A 16,539-nucleotide genomic window follows, 5' to 3' on the forward strand; every position below is an offset into this window, starting at 1 on the left:
GATTTTTAAAAATTCTTTTATGTTTTAGACAGAAGTCCTTTTTCTGAGGGACAGTTCACTAAGGTCTTTTTTTCCCTCAATTTATGGGTTTTCTTTTCACTATGTTGGAGATATCTTTTGACATGCAGATACTCTTAAATATGACATGATCCCAGCTATTGAATCTGGGAAGTATTTCCCATGCAGTTGATTCCTGTTCATTAATTCTCTACCTACCCCTATGTCTTCAAGAGTTTTACATAATTAGTGTTCAACAGATTTACTGGTTCTGTTTTCAATTTTAGATCTTTGATCCATGTAGATTTTAGTTTAGTACATGGTGATAGTTTTAGTTTTTGGCATATGGAGAGCCAGTTTTCCCAGCACCATTTATTAAAGAAACTATAGTTCTTCAAATGAACATATTTGGCCCCTTTTCCAACATAAGGTGATTGAGTGTGTTTGTAGTTGTGGTTGTATCTTCTAATCTATTCTGTTGATCTTCAGATCTGTTTTTATTCCAGTACTAAATTGATTTTATTATAGTAGCTTTGTAGTGTGAATTCAAGTCAGGCATTGTGATGCTTCCTGCCTTGCCTTTGCTGCTTAGAATTGACTTTGCTATTCTAGGTCTCTTTTGGCTCCAGATGAATTTTAGGAGTGATTTCTCTAGATCTATGGAAGTATGTTAGTGGTATTTTCATTGGGATTGTCTTGAATGTGCATAACAGTTTTGGGAGAATGGCCATTTTCACAATATTTAGTCTTCCTATCCATTTAAAAGAATGAAAGTATTACAGGGCATTCAGAACTAAATAACAGAAAATGAACGATGGCTACTCGGTTACCTCATTTTCGATAGAAAATTTGTTTATGTTAAAACACATAGTAAAATCCAGTAAGATACAACGTGCTAGTACCAATGGAAACATAGGAACAAAAGCATGGTAGGACTTCAGAGCAAGATGATATTATTATTTTTTCTTTTTTAAAAATTTGATTTAAAGAAAGACTAAACAAATCAGAAAATGGATAGAAATAATACATACTTTCAAAAAATTAACAGAAATCACTGGTTGATGTTTACACATTGTCCTCTTACAAGTAGTTGTTCAAGATACAAAAGTGGAACATATAAAGTGGGAATTCAAACAGTGTGATGCAAACAGTTCTGTTCAACTATCCAACAAAAACTTAGTAATATGGTTATCAATCCTATATACTTCAACATGCGTGCAGTTATCCATATCTTTATTTATGTCAAGATTAAATGGAAATCAGGCTAAAATTACTCTGAACAAAGAATAATAGTATTGCTGGATTTCACATCATGACACTCTAGGATCAGCACTGGGTACTTTAATGTCTTTTTTTCTTCAAAGTATTTGTTCATTTCATCATGTGTCATAAGATCAGTTCTCGTAAACTGTTTATAGGTTGTAAGCATGCATGAACATTAACATGTATATCTATCCTTTCTGTATTAGAAGGAGAAACAAAACAAAGCAGAACAAAACAAAACATATTCCTATAAACACATAAAACAAAAAAGACATATAAAGCCACATACAAGGAGTTTTCCCATGGTTACAGTGTTGTCTTTTGTTATCTTCAACAAAATTGGCTATATCATCAGACATAGTATAGTTGAATATATCAGTACCGAATAGTATTAATAAAAGCACAACTTTGTAGATGGTGCAAAACTACAAAAATAATTAGTAATCAAACCAGAATGGGTATCATCTTCACTGTAGTTGCCTATATTCTCAGACTTGATAATATCAATCATAACAATTTTGAATAAAATCTGTCAATACCAAATAGCAATCAAACAAACCAGATTTAACTAAGATCTGTTATGATGAAGCAGTATAAGTTATACAGTGCTCCAGATTAAGTGAATAGGAAATTAGAGATGATTACTGTGCTTTATCCTGATATTTTTGGGATAGCTGTCTGTGCCCTCAGATCTAGTGCATGTAGACAAACTGAGACAGAATAAATTCTATCTAAACAGAGCAGTGCAAGTAATATGGGTTTAAATCCTGATACACTATTAACAATATCTTCTGCCATCTATTTTAAGATTATTCCTTCCCTTTCACTCCCCCAGTGTGCACTGTGGTTTTTTGGGTCTCACCAATACCCTTGGTTTTAAATTGAGAGGGGGGGATAACCTGCTATTTACCTAAGTGGTTCCAAACATTCTCCCTCCTGGACTTGACATCTAGTTGTATTCCTTTACCAATTAAAGCCCATCTTTCCAATCTATCCACAAATACTGGTCTAGTTGCCCCTATTACTCTCTGGTTATTGGTCACCTAGAGCATTGTTTTCTCACATTTGATTTTCAGTCCATATACTCTTTTTCTTTTTTTATTATTATTTATAGAAAAAGAAACAGAAAAACATGGAGAAAAGGCGTACAAATAATACAGAATTACAGAAAAATAAACAGTAAGAGATCACTAGTTGATAAGTTACATACTGTAATCTTAGAAATAGTTGTTCAGGTTACAAAGTTAAAGCATACAAAGTGACATTCAAATAGTGACACTGCCAACAGTTCTGCTCAATGATCCAACAAAAACTTAGTAATAAAGGGGCTGAGGATTTAGCTCAGCGGCATAAGCACCTGCCTTGCAAGCAGGCAGTCGTGAGTTCGATCCCCGGTACCAATGAAAAGGAAAAAGACAAAAAAAAAAAAAAAAAAAAACCTTAGTAATATGGTTATCAGTCCTACACACTTTTTTTAATCTTAAAGAGGGTAAGATTAAACATATCAAAACAGAACAAAAACAGTTCATAAAGGAACAATTTAAAGAAAGACAGATTGCAAAGCAAGTCCACTGGAGATCTTCACTGTCTATCTTATTGTCTCTAGTTTTCTTCCAAATAGTTGTCTCTGTCTTTGCACACATTGAATACATACTGCACATTACAGAGCTAATCAAATCATTATGTATGATTTGGCTGATAAGGATGATGAAGGGTTTTTAGGTCTTCAAGATCTGACATTGGGGAAGTCCATAATGACTACCATAATGTTTCTCATTCTCTTAGTAGTAACTGTCCTTATATTTACATATGCTGAAATTGAACTTAAGAGACTAGACTAATATCACTCTGAACAGTGAATATCAGTATTGCTAGATTTTATATCATAATGTTACAGAACTAGCATTGGGTTTCTTAGTATCTTTTCTTCTTCAGAGTATCTGTTCATTACTTCTTGCATTATATAATCTGTTCCTATAAATAGTTTAACAAATTCTTCCCATGTGTGAATTTCTACATGTATATCTATCCTTTCTGTATTATGTGGAAAAACAGATCATAACAAGACAACAAAACAAATTCCTAGAAAAACATGCAATGAAAAAAACACATAAGACCACAATATTAGGTGATCTACCATAGTTACCATGCTTTCTTTTGTTATTTTCAATAGACTTATCTACATCATCAGGTTTAATATAGTTAAGCATTGTATTATATAGCTATTTTTATAAAAACACAACTTTGAAAACATTGTAGGACTTGAGAGCAGTTAATAATCAAAACCAGTATGGATATCTTTTATATCTTGTCATCTTCAGAGTAGTTGCCTCTACTTTTAGACTTGATACTATCAAGCATACCAAATTCTAATAAAATCAGCTAAAGCAATACTGCAGTCTAAACCGGATTCAAATAAGATCAGTCATATTAAGACAATGTAAATAATACAAGGTTTCAGTTTAAGCTAATAGCAAATTAAGGATAGTTACCATGGTATCACCTGCTATTTTTGAGTTAGATGTCTGTGCCCTCAAATCTGATATGAGTGGACAGACCAGAGCAAAATAAAATCACACTAAACAGAGCGATAAGACTACTGTGACTTTTAAATCCTGATACACTATTAGCAATGATCTCTGCCTTCTTTTTTAAGGCTATTTTTCACCTTTCCCCTTCTCAGGATGCTTTGTATGCTTTGGGTCTCACTAGCCCCTTTAGTTTTTAGATTAGGGGGCCAGCCCATTGTCTATCTGAGTGTTGCTTAAACTTTTTACCCCTGAGTTTGATCTTGAGCTGTACTCCTTTTTTTCCCTTCCTTCCAGCTGTGTAGTTCTACATTGCCCAAAAGTGTCATAGCTTTCCAATCTATCTGTGGCTGCTAGATGAGTTGTCTCTATTTCTCTCTGGTTTCCTGTCACATATATAGCTTTGCTTTCTCATCTTTGACTTTCAGTTTATTAACCCTCCTTTGGGTTGAGTGTTCAGAGCATCTCGATGGAGCCTGCCTCCTAATCTACTCTGCCTGGGTTTTTTTGTAAGTTTTAGTGTATCAAGGCTATCTATATTAAAGATTACAGCTTACTGTCTCTGCCTCGTGTCTGCTACTCCACTTTACTGCTATAATTTTCCACCTTACCCCCTCATTCTACTGTCTGCCCTGTTCATTGAGGCCTCTCTGCCACTGTTGCTGGAATCCTCGTATCCCTTCCTCCCTCTCTCAGGAATGTCCTTCAGCATTCTTGTAGGGCTGGGTTAGTGGCCATGAACTCCCACAGTTCCTCCTTGTCTTGGAAATATCTTATTTCTCCATTAATTTTGAGAGAGAGTTTTTCTGGGCGCATCAGTCTTGGTTGCAAATTATTTTCTTTCAGGTCTTGGACTATTTCTCCCCAGGCTCATCTTGATTTGAGAGTTTGTGTTTATAAGTCTGTTGTTATTTTGATAATTTTTCCATTGTAGGTAATCTGTTTCTTTTCCCTGGCTGTTTTTAGTATTGTGTTCTTTTGGTGGATTTCTGGAATCTTGATTATTATATGTCTGAGTGTAGATTATTTTGGTTGTATGTGGCTGGAGTTCTATATGCCTCATGATCTGGATATCATTTCTTTTTCCTATGCTTGGGAAGTTTTCCTTTAATATATCTGTGAATATTCTTTGTAGTTCATTTTTGGTTACTCCTGCTTCCTCACTCATGTGCTTTATTCTTTAGTTATGAATCCCTTTGTCATCTTCTAGCCTTTGAATTGTTTCTTTCTGGTTCCTCATTATTTTTAAGAGGTCTTTTCTTTCCTGATCATGTATCATAAACCTCTCTTCAAGTTTCAAAAGGCTAACTTTAGTTTCTGTCATGGCATTTTGTCAGTTTTCAATGGAGTTTTTAGTTTCCTGCTAATCTCTTTGGATCTGTTTCATGTATTCTAGGTTATTTTTAAATTCTTCATCAGAGGTTTCTCTTTGTTTTCTGATTTCCTCCATTTTTCCTACTGTGTTCTCTTGGGAGGGGCTTATCATTTCTTTAATTAATCTTTTTATATCTTGCCTTACTTGGATCAGAAGTATAGTTTTAAATTCATCTATGAGGTCATGAAGGTATTTCTTTATGTCTGCTGTTGCTGTGTCTAGTGTTGGATGGTTACTGCACTGGTTCTCTTCTGTATTTACTTCCTCTGGGCTTATTTTCCCAGGTTTGGCAGCTGGAGATTTTTTTAATTTCTATCTCTTGTTATGTTTCTGGTTTCTTCCAGACTTGTGTGCCCTGGGTGTCTCTGGCCCTCTCCGTATTGCTTAGGGTCTTTCCAAAGCATGCTGTCTGGAGTTTTTGCTGCCCTCCCCAATTTGCTGTTATCTGAGGTACACACAGGGGTGCAAGGACGGTGCAGGCTAGCCTCAAGGTTCTGTGCCAGTCAATCTGCAAGTAAGGCTGTACCATGTGGATGTCACAGAGTTGTGACAATTTTGTACCTGCTTATTTGGTCCCAACCAGAGGCATAGCTCAGCCCCAGCAGACCCTGCCAGTTCTCTTTGCACCAGGGGCAGCTGACTGATGTCATGGCGGTGCCAGGCTCTGCCCAACTCCAAGCTGTCCTCCACCAGACCTCTCTGTGCCATCGGTGACTATCTGACATCACAGCTGTGCCAGGCTCTGCCCAATTCCAAGATGTTCTCCCCCAGTCCTCTTTGTGTCACTGATGCTGCTGCAGTGCCTGACTTTGACCACTTCCAAGATGTCCTCCAGCCAATGACAGCAGCTATGGGACCCAGTTCCTAGCACTCACTGGGAATCAATGCAGATCTTCCTCTTGGATCCATTGCACGATGCACGTATCTTTACAGCAGTCCCAGCACAGCATGGTTTGGTCAGAAAACTGTGCAGTGTCTGGCCTTGGAGCCCAGGAGCTTCTCAGTCTCCTCCTGCTTGGCCAAGTGGCTCTGGCTGCTTTGTGGGGCCCCAATTCCCAATTTCCAGCTGTCACTGACAGCTAATATAGCTCTTCCCCTTGGATCAACTGCTCACTGCACAGCATCTTCCCATGAAGGCCCCGGATTCACAGACTCCCATTATCAGCAGCTGCAGTCTCAGTGTGACCTTGGATCCTCCAAGGCACCTAGTACAGCATCAAACAGGTCTTATTGAGTGTGTTGGGCTTCAGCTCTCCACCTGCCCTTTTCCTTCCTCTTCCTAGTTTTATTTTTCCCTTTAATTACCACCTTGGTTAATAAGAATCATTATCCATTTGTGTGGCCCTCTCCGTGTTGTCATATTCTAGCATCTGATCTGATTTCTCCACAGAGACTCTGCATCCACCCCCCTAGCAAGCCACCATTTTTTTGATCCCATGTACTCTTTTTCAAGTTAATTATATTTGCTTTAAATAGCATCTCCATGGACTTTGCCTCCTGATCTAACCATGTGTGGTTCATTTTTTTAAATTTAGTGTATCAAGGCCATCTATATTAGAGATTATAACCAACTTTCTCTGCCTCATTTCTGTTATGCTCTTTTTTTGCCATCAGTTGTCTGCTTATCTTCTTTATTCTATTTTCTGCTCCATTTATTGAGGCCTCTCTGCCACTATTCCTGGCATCCTAGTACTTTTCTCTCTCTAGAATGCCCTGCAGTACTCTCTGTAGAGTAGGATTGGTGGTTGCAAATTTCCCAAGTTCCTCTTTGTCTTGGAAGTATCTTGTTTCTCCATTAATTTCTAGAGACAGTTTTACAGGGTATATCCATCTGGGTTGGAGGTTATTTTCTTTCCAGGGTGGAATATTTCACTCCAAGCTCTTCTTGACTTGATGGTTTGGTCAAGAAATCTGCCGTTATTCTATGGGCCTTCCTTTATAGGCTATCTGTTTCTTATCTCCAGTAGCTTTTAATATTCTGTTCTTATATTGAATTTCTGGGATCTTGATTATTATATGCCTGGTGTAGTTCTGTTTTGGTTGTGGGTGGCTGGAGTTCTGCATGCCTCATATATCAGAATATCATTTCCTTTTCCTATGTTTGGGAGGTTTTCCTTAATTATTTCTGTGAATAGCCTTTGTAGTTCCATTGTTTGTACCCCTGCTTCTTCATTCACGTTCTTTATTATTAAGTTATAAATCCTCTTGTCATCTTCCAGTCTTTATATTGTTACTGCTTGTTTCCTTGTTATTTTTAAAAAGTTTTTCCTTTCATAATCCCACAGTGCAGAACTGTCCCTCCAGTTTCGATTATCTATCCTTAGTTTCTTTCAAGCTGATTTGCCATCTTTTCATAGAGTTTTTAATTTCTGGTAATCTCTTTGAAGCTGCTTCATGTATTCTGTATTTTTTTATATTCTTCACCAAATGGTTCTTTCCTTTGTTTGAGTTCCTCCCTTTTTCTGTCTGTGTCTGCTTGATGGGTACTTAGTATCACTTTTATTAGTCTTCTTATATCTTGCTTTACTTGGCTAAATATTTCACTGTTGAACTCATCTATGAGGTCCCGAATATATCTTTTTATGTCCACTGGTGTCGTGTCTGATATTGCTTGTTTGCTGTTCTCATTCTCCTTTGTATTTACCTGTCCTGGGTCTATGTTCTCATACTTAGGACCTGGGGGCTTTTTCTTGTTGCTTCCTCTTCCCATGTTTTTTGTTTCTTCCAGGAGGCCCCAGTTTCTTTCTTTGTTGGTTACAATTCTTCTGAAGCATTCTGGCTAGGTGACCCTTCCCACTGCAGTGTGCTGGTGAGTTGCAAACAAGGGCAGCATATGCTGGCCCTTCCCCTCCAGATCAGTTGAGCTGCTGAGGCCTGCAGTGTATTATTTTATGCCATGTCCCCTCTGGCTCAGTCAAACTTCTGAGGCTTCACTGCATTAGTGTGGGCCACCACCATAGGGATTTGATTTGGGATACCTATTGGGTCTCAGCCAGGTCACATGACCCAGTCCTCGCTCACTCCACCAATCCCATTCAGGAAGGGAACAGCTGACTGAAGTCACTGCTGCCAGTGGCTTGCCAGTCCTTTCTGCCTGGTCCCAGAATGTCGTCCGCCAGAGCCCCCCTTTCAGTGGAATGACTCTATTCCCATCACTTATCACAGACTGATGCAGACTCCCCTCCAGCTCAGTTCTCTGTTCAGCTAGCCGACTCCCAACCTCAGTGTGCCTGCACCTCCAGTGAGTCTAAGTGGTGGGGTCTTGGATGGCTTGGCAATTTGCCTGCTGTGACAGGAGCACTGAACCTTTAGCAGTTCCAATAATAGCACTGGGGCTGTATATTTGACTGGTTCTTCTCACCTTAGTTTCTTCCTGGGATGAGAGAATCCATCTCCTTCTGTTTGGGGCTCCCCATGCTGTATTATGTTGAATTCTAAGTTGACTATCTCAGGGAGTCTCTGTAGCCAGCTGTTATCTATCTGCCATCTGTGCTCAGAGCGCCACTTCTCTAATTTTTTAACTGTGTCTTCTCTCGATGTGTTCAGCATCTCTTTCCTTACTTTTATCATTTCTTCTTTTATCTGGGAGATCATTTCTAATTTGAATTCCTTTAATGCTTCCTAGAGTTGCTTCCTTATTTCAGTTGCTATTATTTCAGGTATTTCAGGTGTATGACATGTATTTTCTTCTATGTACATCGCTCCTAGGCTTTCTTGGGATGGGCTGTAGGTTTGAGATTGCATTTTGGTGTTTCATTTTGTCATTTTCCTATATTTCTATGTTTCAGGTGATGTTCTTGAGTTTCCCCTTGGCGTGTTGGAAATTGCCTCCTACACCATCAGCTCCTGGGACTCCATGGAGGTTGCTATTGACCTCCTGTGACACCTCCAGTGTTCCAGGAAGCTGGGTAGGCCATTAAACACTTTGGGTGATGGTCCAAAGCTCTCCCTGGGCTAGCACTGATGAGCTGGAACTCACCTCGTGCCCTAAGCTCCCCTGATTGAATGAAGGTGTCTGGACGTGGTCTTCTCGGAAACCTCCCAAGCCTAGCCCAGTGTGTCTGAAAGCTGGGAGGGCACTTAACTGCTGGGAGCGATGGTATTAAACTTTCCACATGCCTGTGTGCTGCAACTCACTTTGTGTGGTCTCAGCTCCCCAGATTTGAGTTGGTTCTTTGAAAGAATAAACAAAACTTATAAACCTGTCTCCTAAATTGTCAAGAAAAAGAAAGAAAAAAACTCAAATTTATGCAATAAGGAATGAAAAGCATGAAATTACTACAGACTCCATGGAAATTCAGATGATCAGGAACACCTACTTTAAAATCCTTTACTCACATTGGCTAGAAAACATAGAGCAAATGAACAGATTGCTAGAAATGTATGAATTACCAAAGCTGAAACAAGAAAGTATAACAGTTTTGAGTAACCCAAAGTCAGCTACTGAAATTGAAAATGTGATTAAAAACTTAGCAACAAAGAAAAGCCTAGATCATCATGGATTCTATAAGAAATTTAGGGAAAATTTAATGCCAATACCCCTCTACTCTTCAATGAAATTGAAAAAGAAGCAATTTTTTCTCACTCATTCTAAGAGGCAAATATTAACTCTGATACCAAAACCAGAGAAAGACCAAACCAAAAAGGAGAAGTATAGGCCAATTTCCCTAATGAACATCGATGCAAAAGTTCTCAGTAAAATACTGGCAAATAAAATGCAGCAAATTATTGAGAAGATTATACATCATAACCAAGTTGAATTTATCCCAGTAATGCAGGGATCCCCAAGATATGCAAATCAAAAAATGTAATACACCATGTTAGCGTAGCAAAATACAAAAATCCCATGATCATCTCAATAGATGCAGAAAATCTTTTGATAAAGTCCAACACTGGTTCATTATAAAAACCCTCCCAGGAACTCAGAATTGATGGTATCTACCTAAATCAGATAAAAGCCATCTACGATAAACCAATACCAAACATTATACTAATTGGACAAAAATTGATAGCTTTCACTCTAAAATCAGGAAAAAGACAAGAATGTCCACAATCAACACTCCTATCCAATATAGCTCTGGAAATGCTAGCCAGAGCAATTAGACAAGAAAGAGAAATAAAAAGAATAAGGATAAGAAAGGAATAAGTTAAATTACCGCTAGGTGCAAATGACATAACACTTTACGTAGAAGACCCCAAAAACTCCCTCAAAAGACTAACAGAGTACTGTGCTGATTTTATCACAGTAGCTTTGTAGCATAATTTCAAGTCAGGAATTGTGATGCCTCCTGCCTTGCCTTTGGTGCCCCAGATTGCCTTTGCTATTCTAGGTCACTTCTGTGACCAAATGAATTTTAGGAATATTTTGTCTAGATCTGTGAGGCATGTAAATGGCATTTTGATCAGGGTTGAATTAACCCTGTACAACATTTTTGAGAGTATGGCCATTTTTTACTATGTTGCTTCTTATTCAAGAACAAGGAATATCTTTCCATTTTCTTACATCCTTTTCAGTCTTCTTTTTTAGAATACTACAGTTTTCAACATATAGGTTGATTCCAAAGTATTTCATTTTTGGGGTGCTATTGTGATAGGTGCTATTCCCATAATTTCTCTCTGTTTGTTGTTTGTATGCAGGAATACTATTGATTTTTGAGTGTTGACTTTGTATCTAGCTGCACTGCTAAATACAGAGCACTGTACTGGTGAAAAAAAAGAAACAGACCTAAGGACCAATGAAACAGGTGATAATATGCAGGTACACCTACAAAGATACTCAGCTACCTTTTCTGTGACAAAGGGATAAACATGTTCACTGAAAGGTAGCCTCTTTAAGAAATGGTCCTGGCAAAATTGGCTTTCTACATGCTGAAGATTGAAACTAGACACATGTTGGGGCTGGGGATTTAGCTCAGTGGCATAAGCACCTACCTTGCAAGCAGGCAGTTGTGAGTTCAATCACTGGTACCGATAAAAAGGCAAAAGACAAAAAAAAAAAAAAGAAAAGAAAGAAAGAAACTAGACACATGTCTATCATCATGCACTACACTAAAGTCAAAATGGATCAAAAACCTAAATATTAAAATAGAAAAAAAATTATTGCAAGACAAGGTACATAAAAGTCTTGGAGACATAGAGGTGGCCAAACAGTTCTTGAACAAACACAAACTGCACAGGAAGTACTTCAAAGATTCAAAAAAATAGGATCTCATTATTATTCAAAAGGTTTTGCACATCAAAGAAATCACCACCGAAATGAAAAGAAAAGTCACAGAATGAAAAAAATTTTAGCCAGCTGTCCCGCAGACAAAGGACTAAAATCTAGAACATATAAAGAATTGAAAAACATCAAGCCCCCCCAAATCAAAGACTCAGTCCAAAAATGGGCATCTGAGATGAATATGTACTTTTGAGGAGAAGGAATACAAATGGCAAATAAATATATGAAGAAATGTTCACCATCATTGATCATTCAAGAAATGCAAATTAAAACAACATTGAGATTTCAGCTCACACCAGGAAAAAATGGCTGCCATCTAGAAATCAACTCATAACAAATGTTGGCAGGGCTGTGGGGAGAAAGGAGCACTTCTACACTCTTGGTGGAAATGTAGACTGGTACAACCACTACGGAAATCAGTGTAGAGATTTTTCAAAAAACTGGGATTGGAAGTCTCATCCAATCCAGTTATTTCCCTTCTAGGTATTTTCACAGAAAAACTAAAAGCATCATGCTTCAGCAATATGTGTGCACCCATGTTTGTAGCAGCACAATTTGTAATAGCTAACTCTTGGAAACAACACAAATGCCCATCAACTGCAGAATGGATAAAAAGATGTGACATTTTTATACAATGGAATATTACTCAGATATAAAGAAGAATAATCTTGAGGGTTTCATAGATAAATGGAGGCAACTTATTTCACTTATGAGATTATACTCATAAGTGAAATCAGTGAAATCAAACTTACATTTGTAAATACTATATCATTTCCCTAGTGTAAAATAATAAGTAAAAAACTGAATGAGTAATAAGATCCAAAATGTATAACAGATACTGTGATAATGAAAAAGAGGGAAAGTGCTCAAAAGGAAAGAACAATTAGGGGAAATGAGAAAAGGAAGAAGGGAAAATATTGTGTGTGTGTGTGTGTGTGTGTGTGTATATATAACAGATAACTATACTACTAATCTTTGCTAGTTTAACCAAAAGGATAATTTATGCTTCCATTGCTTTATTGATCATTTTTGTGCCTAAGTCTTGTAACCTGAACAACTACTTCTAATATAACAATATGCAATATATTAACCAGTGTCAATTTCCTGCTTTTTTTTTCCTTTTTTCGGTTTTGCTTTTTTTTTTAAAAAAAATTGTGTCCTCTGGAAATATGTTCCTTTCACTTCAACTGGCTATGGCTGCTAACTGTTCTCTATTTCATATTTTTTTCACACTACATAGTAATATAAATCTAAGTCTACAAAGTACAAGAACACCATTATTTGAGAAGTATTCTTGACAAAAATATTTAACCTGAATCTAACAGTAGAAACAATTTGTCAACTTTATAATGTAAGGCAGAGTACAGACATTCTACATACCTTAATTCCTTCAGAAAACCTATGGAACATGGTGGTACATGCCTGTAATTCCAGCACTTGGGAGGCTGAGTCAGGAGGATTGTTGCAAGTTTGAGATCTGGGCTTCTGGGCTTCAAAGTGAGCTCAAGGCCAATCTTAACTGCATAGTGAGATCCTGTTTCAAAAAGACAAAAAATTCTTCAGAAAAGTCATTCCCTCTTTTGTGTGTTCTCTCTCTCTCTCTCTCTCTCTCTCTCTCTCTGTCACACACACACACACACACACACACATATACAGGAAGACAGCCTTCTATATTAAGAGATAGAACAGTGAATCAAATTCAAAGCAGTTATGTCTGGATTTTGAGGGGGAGACAAGAGAATTAGAATTTTTACTCTTCCTAGATGAGATGATATTATGAGTATATGGGATGTATTTCTTCTATGAAATAGGTTTTCAATTATTGAAGGCTAAAGTTTCTTATGCTTATAATTTACTAACAAACAGAAACAAGCTGTGGATATTTATCTGCATGCTGACACATAAACATGCACCTGTGTAGCTGTAACTGGACAGCTACCAACATGGGTTTAGGGTAGATACAGAAGAAAAATAGGTGATTCAAGGAGAACTATTCTTCATATTTTATCTCTGAATTTTCCATAGTGTTTGATATGCTCAAGTTATTCCAAATTTTAAATTTTGCGGAACAGTGCAAAAACACAAGCAAAACCATACATAACAAAGATCAAGACAGGCACATTTACTGGTTTTGCCCTTCCTAACAGAGGCTTTCCTCCTAATCCTCCCTTAACTTGAGGGAGTGACTCTGTGAGGTCTCTGCTTTACATGGGAGTTTTTCCGTGAGATTCTTAGGTTTCTAAAGCATGCCTACAGCCCCTGATGTTGTTAAACAGAAGCATCAGGTCCCATGTTTTACCAGATCCCTTGAGGAGAAATCTAGCTCTGGTACTTGTTTACATCATAAGGCTTAGTCTTCCATTTTATGTTTGGTCTTGAATTTCTTGATGTCTTGCCAGCTAAATAATTCATCTAATTTCAAAAGTGTTTTCCACTCAGGATTTTTGGTTGTTTTTGCAAGAAGGATGATTCAAGCCAGATCTTCTCATTAACCTTCTAAAAGCAGAAGTTTTATTACAACTTATATGGAAGTTCAATCACAATTATTTGTGAAGTTTCTTTCCCTTTTATGATATCTGGTATAGATTTTGCATCTACTGTTTCATACAGTGTTTACACATGCGAGTCTGATTTATTTCACTTATAAGTATGGCCTCTATTTGCATCCATTTAGCTATAAAAACCTCCAATTTATTTATCCTTCTTTATGGCTGAGTAATATCCCACTATGTAAAAATACCAGATTTTTCATCCATTCCTTAGTTGATGGGCATTTGGGCTGTTTGTAAGACTAGTAGTTACAATTTGTGCAGCTATAAACTAGGTGCACATATACTTCTGTGGTACTGTGTTAATTCTTCAGTGAAAATACCCAGAAGGGGAATAGCTGGATCCAATGGAACCTCTAATCCTAGTTTTTTGAGGAATCTGTATACAATTTCCACAGTGGTTCTACCTACCTACACTCCCACAATCAGTGAAAAAGGGTTTGTTTTCCCCCACAGCCCCACCAGTATTTGTTACTGGTTGGTATCTTAATGATAGCCATTCTTTCTGGAGTCAGATGCAATCTCAGTGTTGCTTTAATTTTCATTTCTTGAATGATCAGAGATGAACATTTATTCATATATTTATTTTCCATTTATGCTTCTTCATCTGAGAAGCGCATATTTACCTCAGTTGCCCATATTTTGGACTGGGTCTTTGAATTTGGAGAGTCTGATTTTCTTCAATTCATATGTTCTAGATGGAATTCATTTGTTTGGGGGAACAGTTGGCTAAATTTTTTCTCACTCTGTGGGTTGTCTTTTCCCTCTGTTGGTGATTTTTTTGGATGTGCAAATGTTCTTTAATAAGATGAGATCATAATTGTTAATCCTTTGAAATATTTCCTGCAAAATTTGGTTTTTGCTCATGAACCCTCTGCCTATCCCTATGTTTTCAAAATGTGTACCTGCTTTGTCTTCCAGTATATTTAGTGTCTCTGTTTTAATATTCAGATCTTTGATTCATCTTGACTTTAGTAGTGATAGACATGGGTTTAGTTTTAGTCATTGACAAGTGGTAAGTCAGGTTTTTAGCACCATTTATTAAAGAGGCTTTCTTTGTTTGAGCAAGCATGTTTGGCCTATTTGCCAAAAGTAAATTGGTTGAGTTTGTGTGTAGCTGTGTCTGCATCTTCTAATACATTCCATTTATCCTCAGATCTGTTGTCTTGCCAGTACCATGCTGATTTTATCACAGTAGATTTTTAGTATAATTTCAAGTCAGGAATTGTGATGTCAATCCACCTCCATCTGATGGCCAATGCCATTAGAAGACTTGCTTCCTGTGAACAGACAGCAGGAGCAGGGATATGCAGCCCTGTAAATCCTGTACACCACAGACCACCTCTGGAGGCCCTTGCTTACTTCAGGCAGCCATCACCCACCAGGAGAATCAAACAAACACACTCCTGTGTGCCTGCCAGTATCATGGGAGTCCTGGTGTAGACACACAGGCTAAAAGAAGCAGCCCCTCACCACACAACTCTGGCTATTCAGGAAGCCTCAGTGTAGCTACACAGGTCAGGAGAAGCCCTCCCCATGCTCTGATAACCTTCTTGTAAACCTAGAATCAGAAGAAGCCAGATGCCTTTCCCATCCCCCTGCTCCAGGGAGGGACAGCCAATGTAAGAAGTGCCTGAGACCCCACCAGCTTGTTGGGAGGAACCAGGAAGAATATCAAGATGAAGTAGCAAAAGGCAATCTCAGACCTCCAGCCCACATAAAACAAGTGTAGATGATACAGTCATGGGATAAAATGGAAGTCACACACATGAAATCTCTGAAAGGATAACAGCTAAAGTAAAGAAAAAAACATCATGACACTATGAAAGTAATCAGATCAGAGATACTGTCTCAGGTAAGAGAAAAAAATCACAAACTTAATGAAAGAATTGCTCACGATACCCAAAGGAGACTTAGATTAAACAAAAGAAGAGCATAGGAAAATGATGGAAACTTTGAATGAACAATATGGAAAGGAATCACAATGCATGAAACAGATTCAAAAAAAAAATCCAGGAAATTATGAAGTCAACTGAAAGCTAGCAAAACCACTTGAAAGACACTAAATTTTTAATTTTTGAAACTATTTAGTTTCAAACCTTGAAGATAGGATCACTGCTGGTGATTGTGAAAGGAAAGATCTCTTAAAAATAACAAAGAACCAGAAAATAGCAATTCAACAGCTGAAAGATGATGCAGAGAAATATAATTTAAGAGTGATAGGTATCAGTGAAGAAGCAGGGTTCAACACAAATGAAAGAACCAGACCATTTACAGAAGTAATAGCAGAAAACTTCCCAAACATGGGAAAAGGATCTGACATACAGGTAAGGCATACAGAACTCCAACTACAATAACCAAAGTAAATATACACCCAGATCAAGATCCCAGAAATTCAGCACAAGAACAGAAGATTGAAAACTGTTAGAGAAAAGAAACAGATCACCTATAAAGGAAAAGCAACCAGAATCATGGCAGACTTGTCAACACAAACAAACTATCAAGTCAAGAAGAGTTGAGACTGAAGTTCTTCAAATCCTAAAAGAAAACAGTTTCTAACCCAGATTAATGTACCCTGAAAAACTAACTCAGATAGTTGAACCCTAC

The 16,539-nt window shown here is 37.5% G+C and overlaps 1 protein-coding gene across 2 annotated transcripts in view; it reads left to right on the forward strand.

Moving 5' to 3' along the window:
- Positions 1-16,539, forward strand: part of Thbs4 (thrombospondin 4) — a 205,356-nt gene that overhangs the window by 118,516 nt on the left and 70,301 nt on the right. The window contains exon 2 of one of the 2 annotated variants that reach the window (XM_063258424.1): positions 8,952-9,071. The exons of the other annotated variant lie outside the window; for it this stretch is intronic. The gene's annotated coding sequence lies outside the window, so the exon portion shown is untranslated. The remainder of the gene's footprint in view (positions 1-8,951; positions 9,072-16,539) is intronic. 2 annotated transcript variants of the gene reach the window in all.

The sequence above is a fragment of the Cavia porcellus genome, unplaced genomic scaffold (genome assembly GCF_034190915.1).
Source record: "Cavia porcellus strain 051 isolate PalLab524CR breed Dunkin Hartley unplaced genomic scaffold, mCavPor4.1 scaffold_11, whole genome shotgun sequence".
Lineage (NCBI taxonomy): Eukaryota > Metazoa > Chordata > Mammalia > Rodentia > Caviidae > Cavia > Cavia porcellus.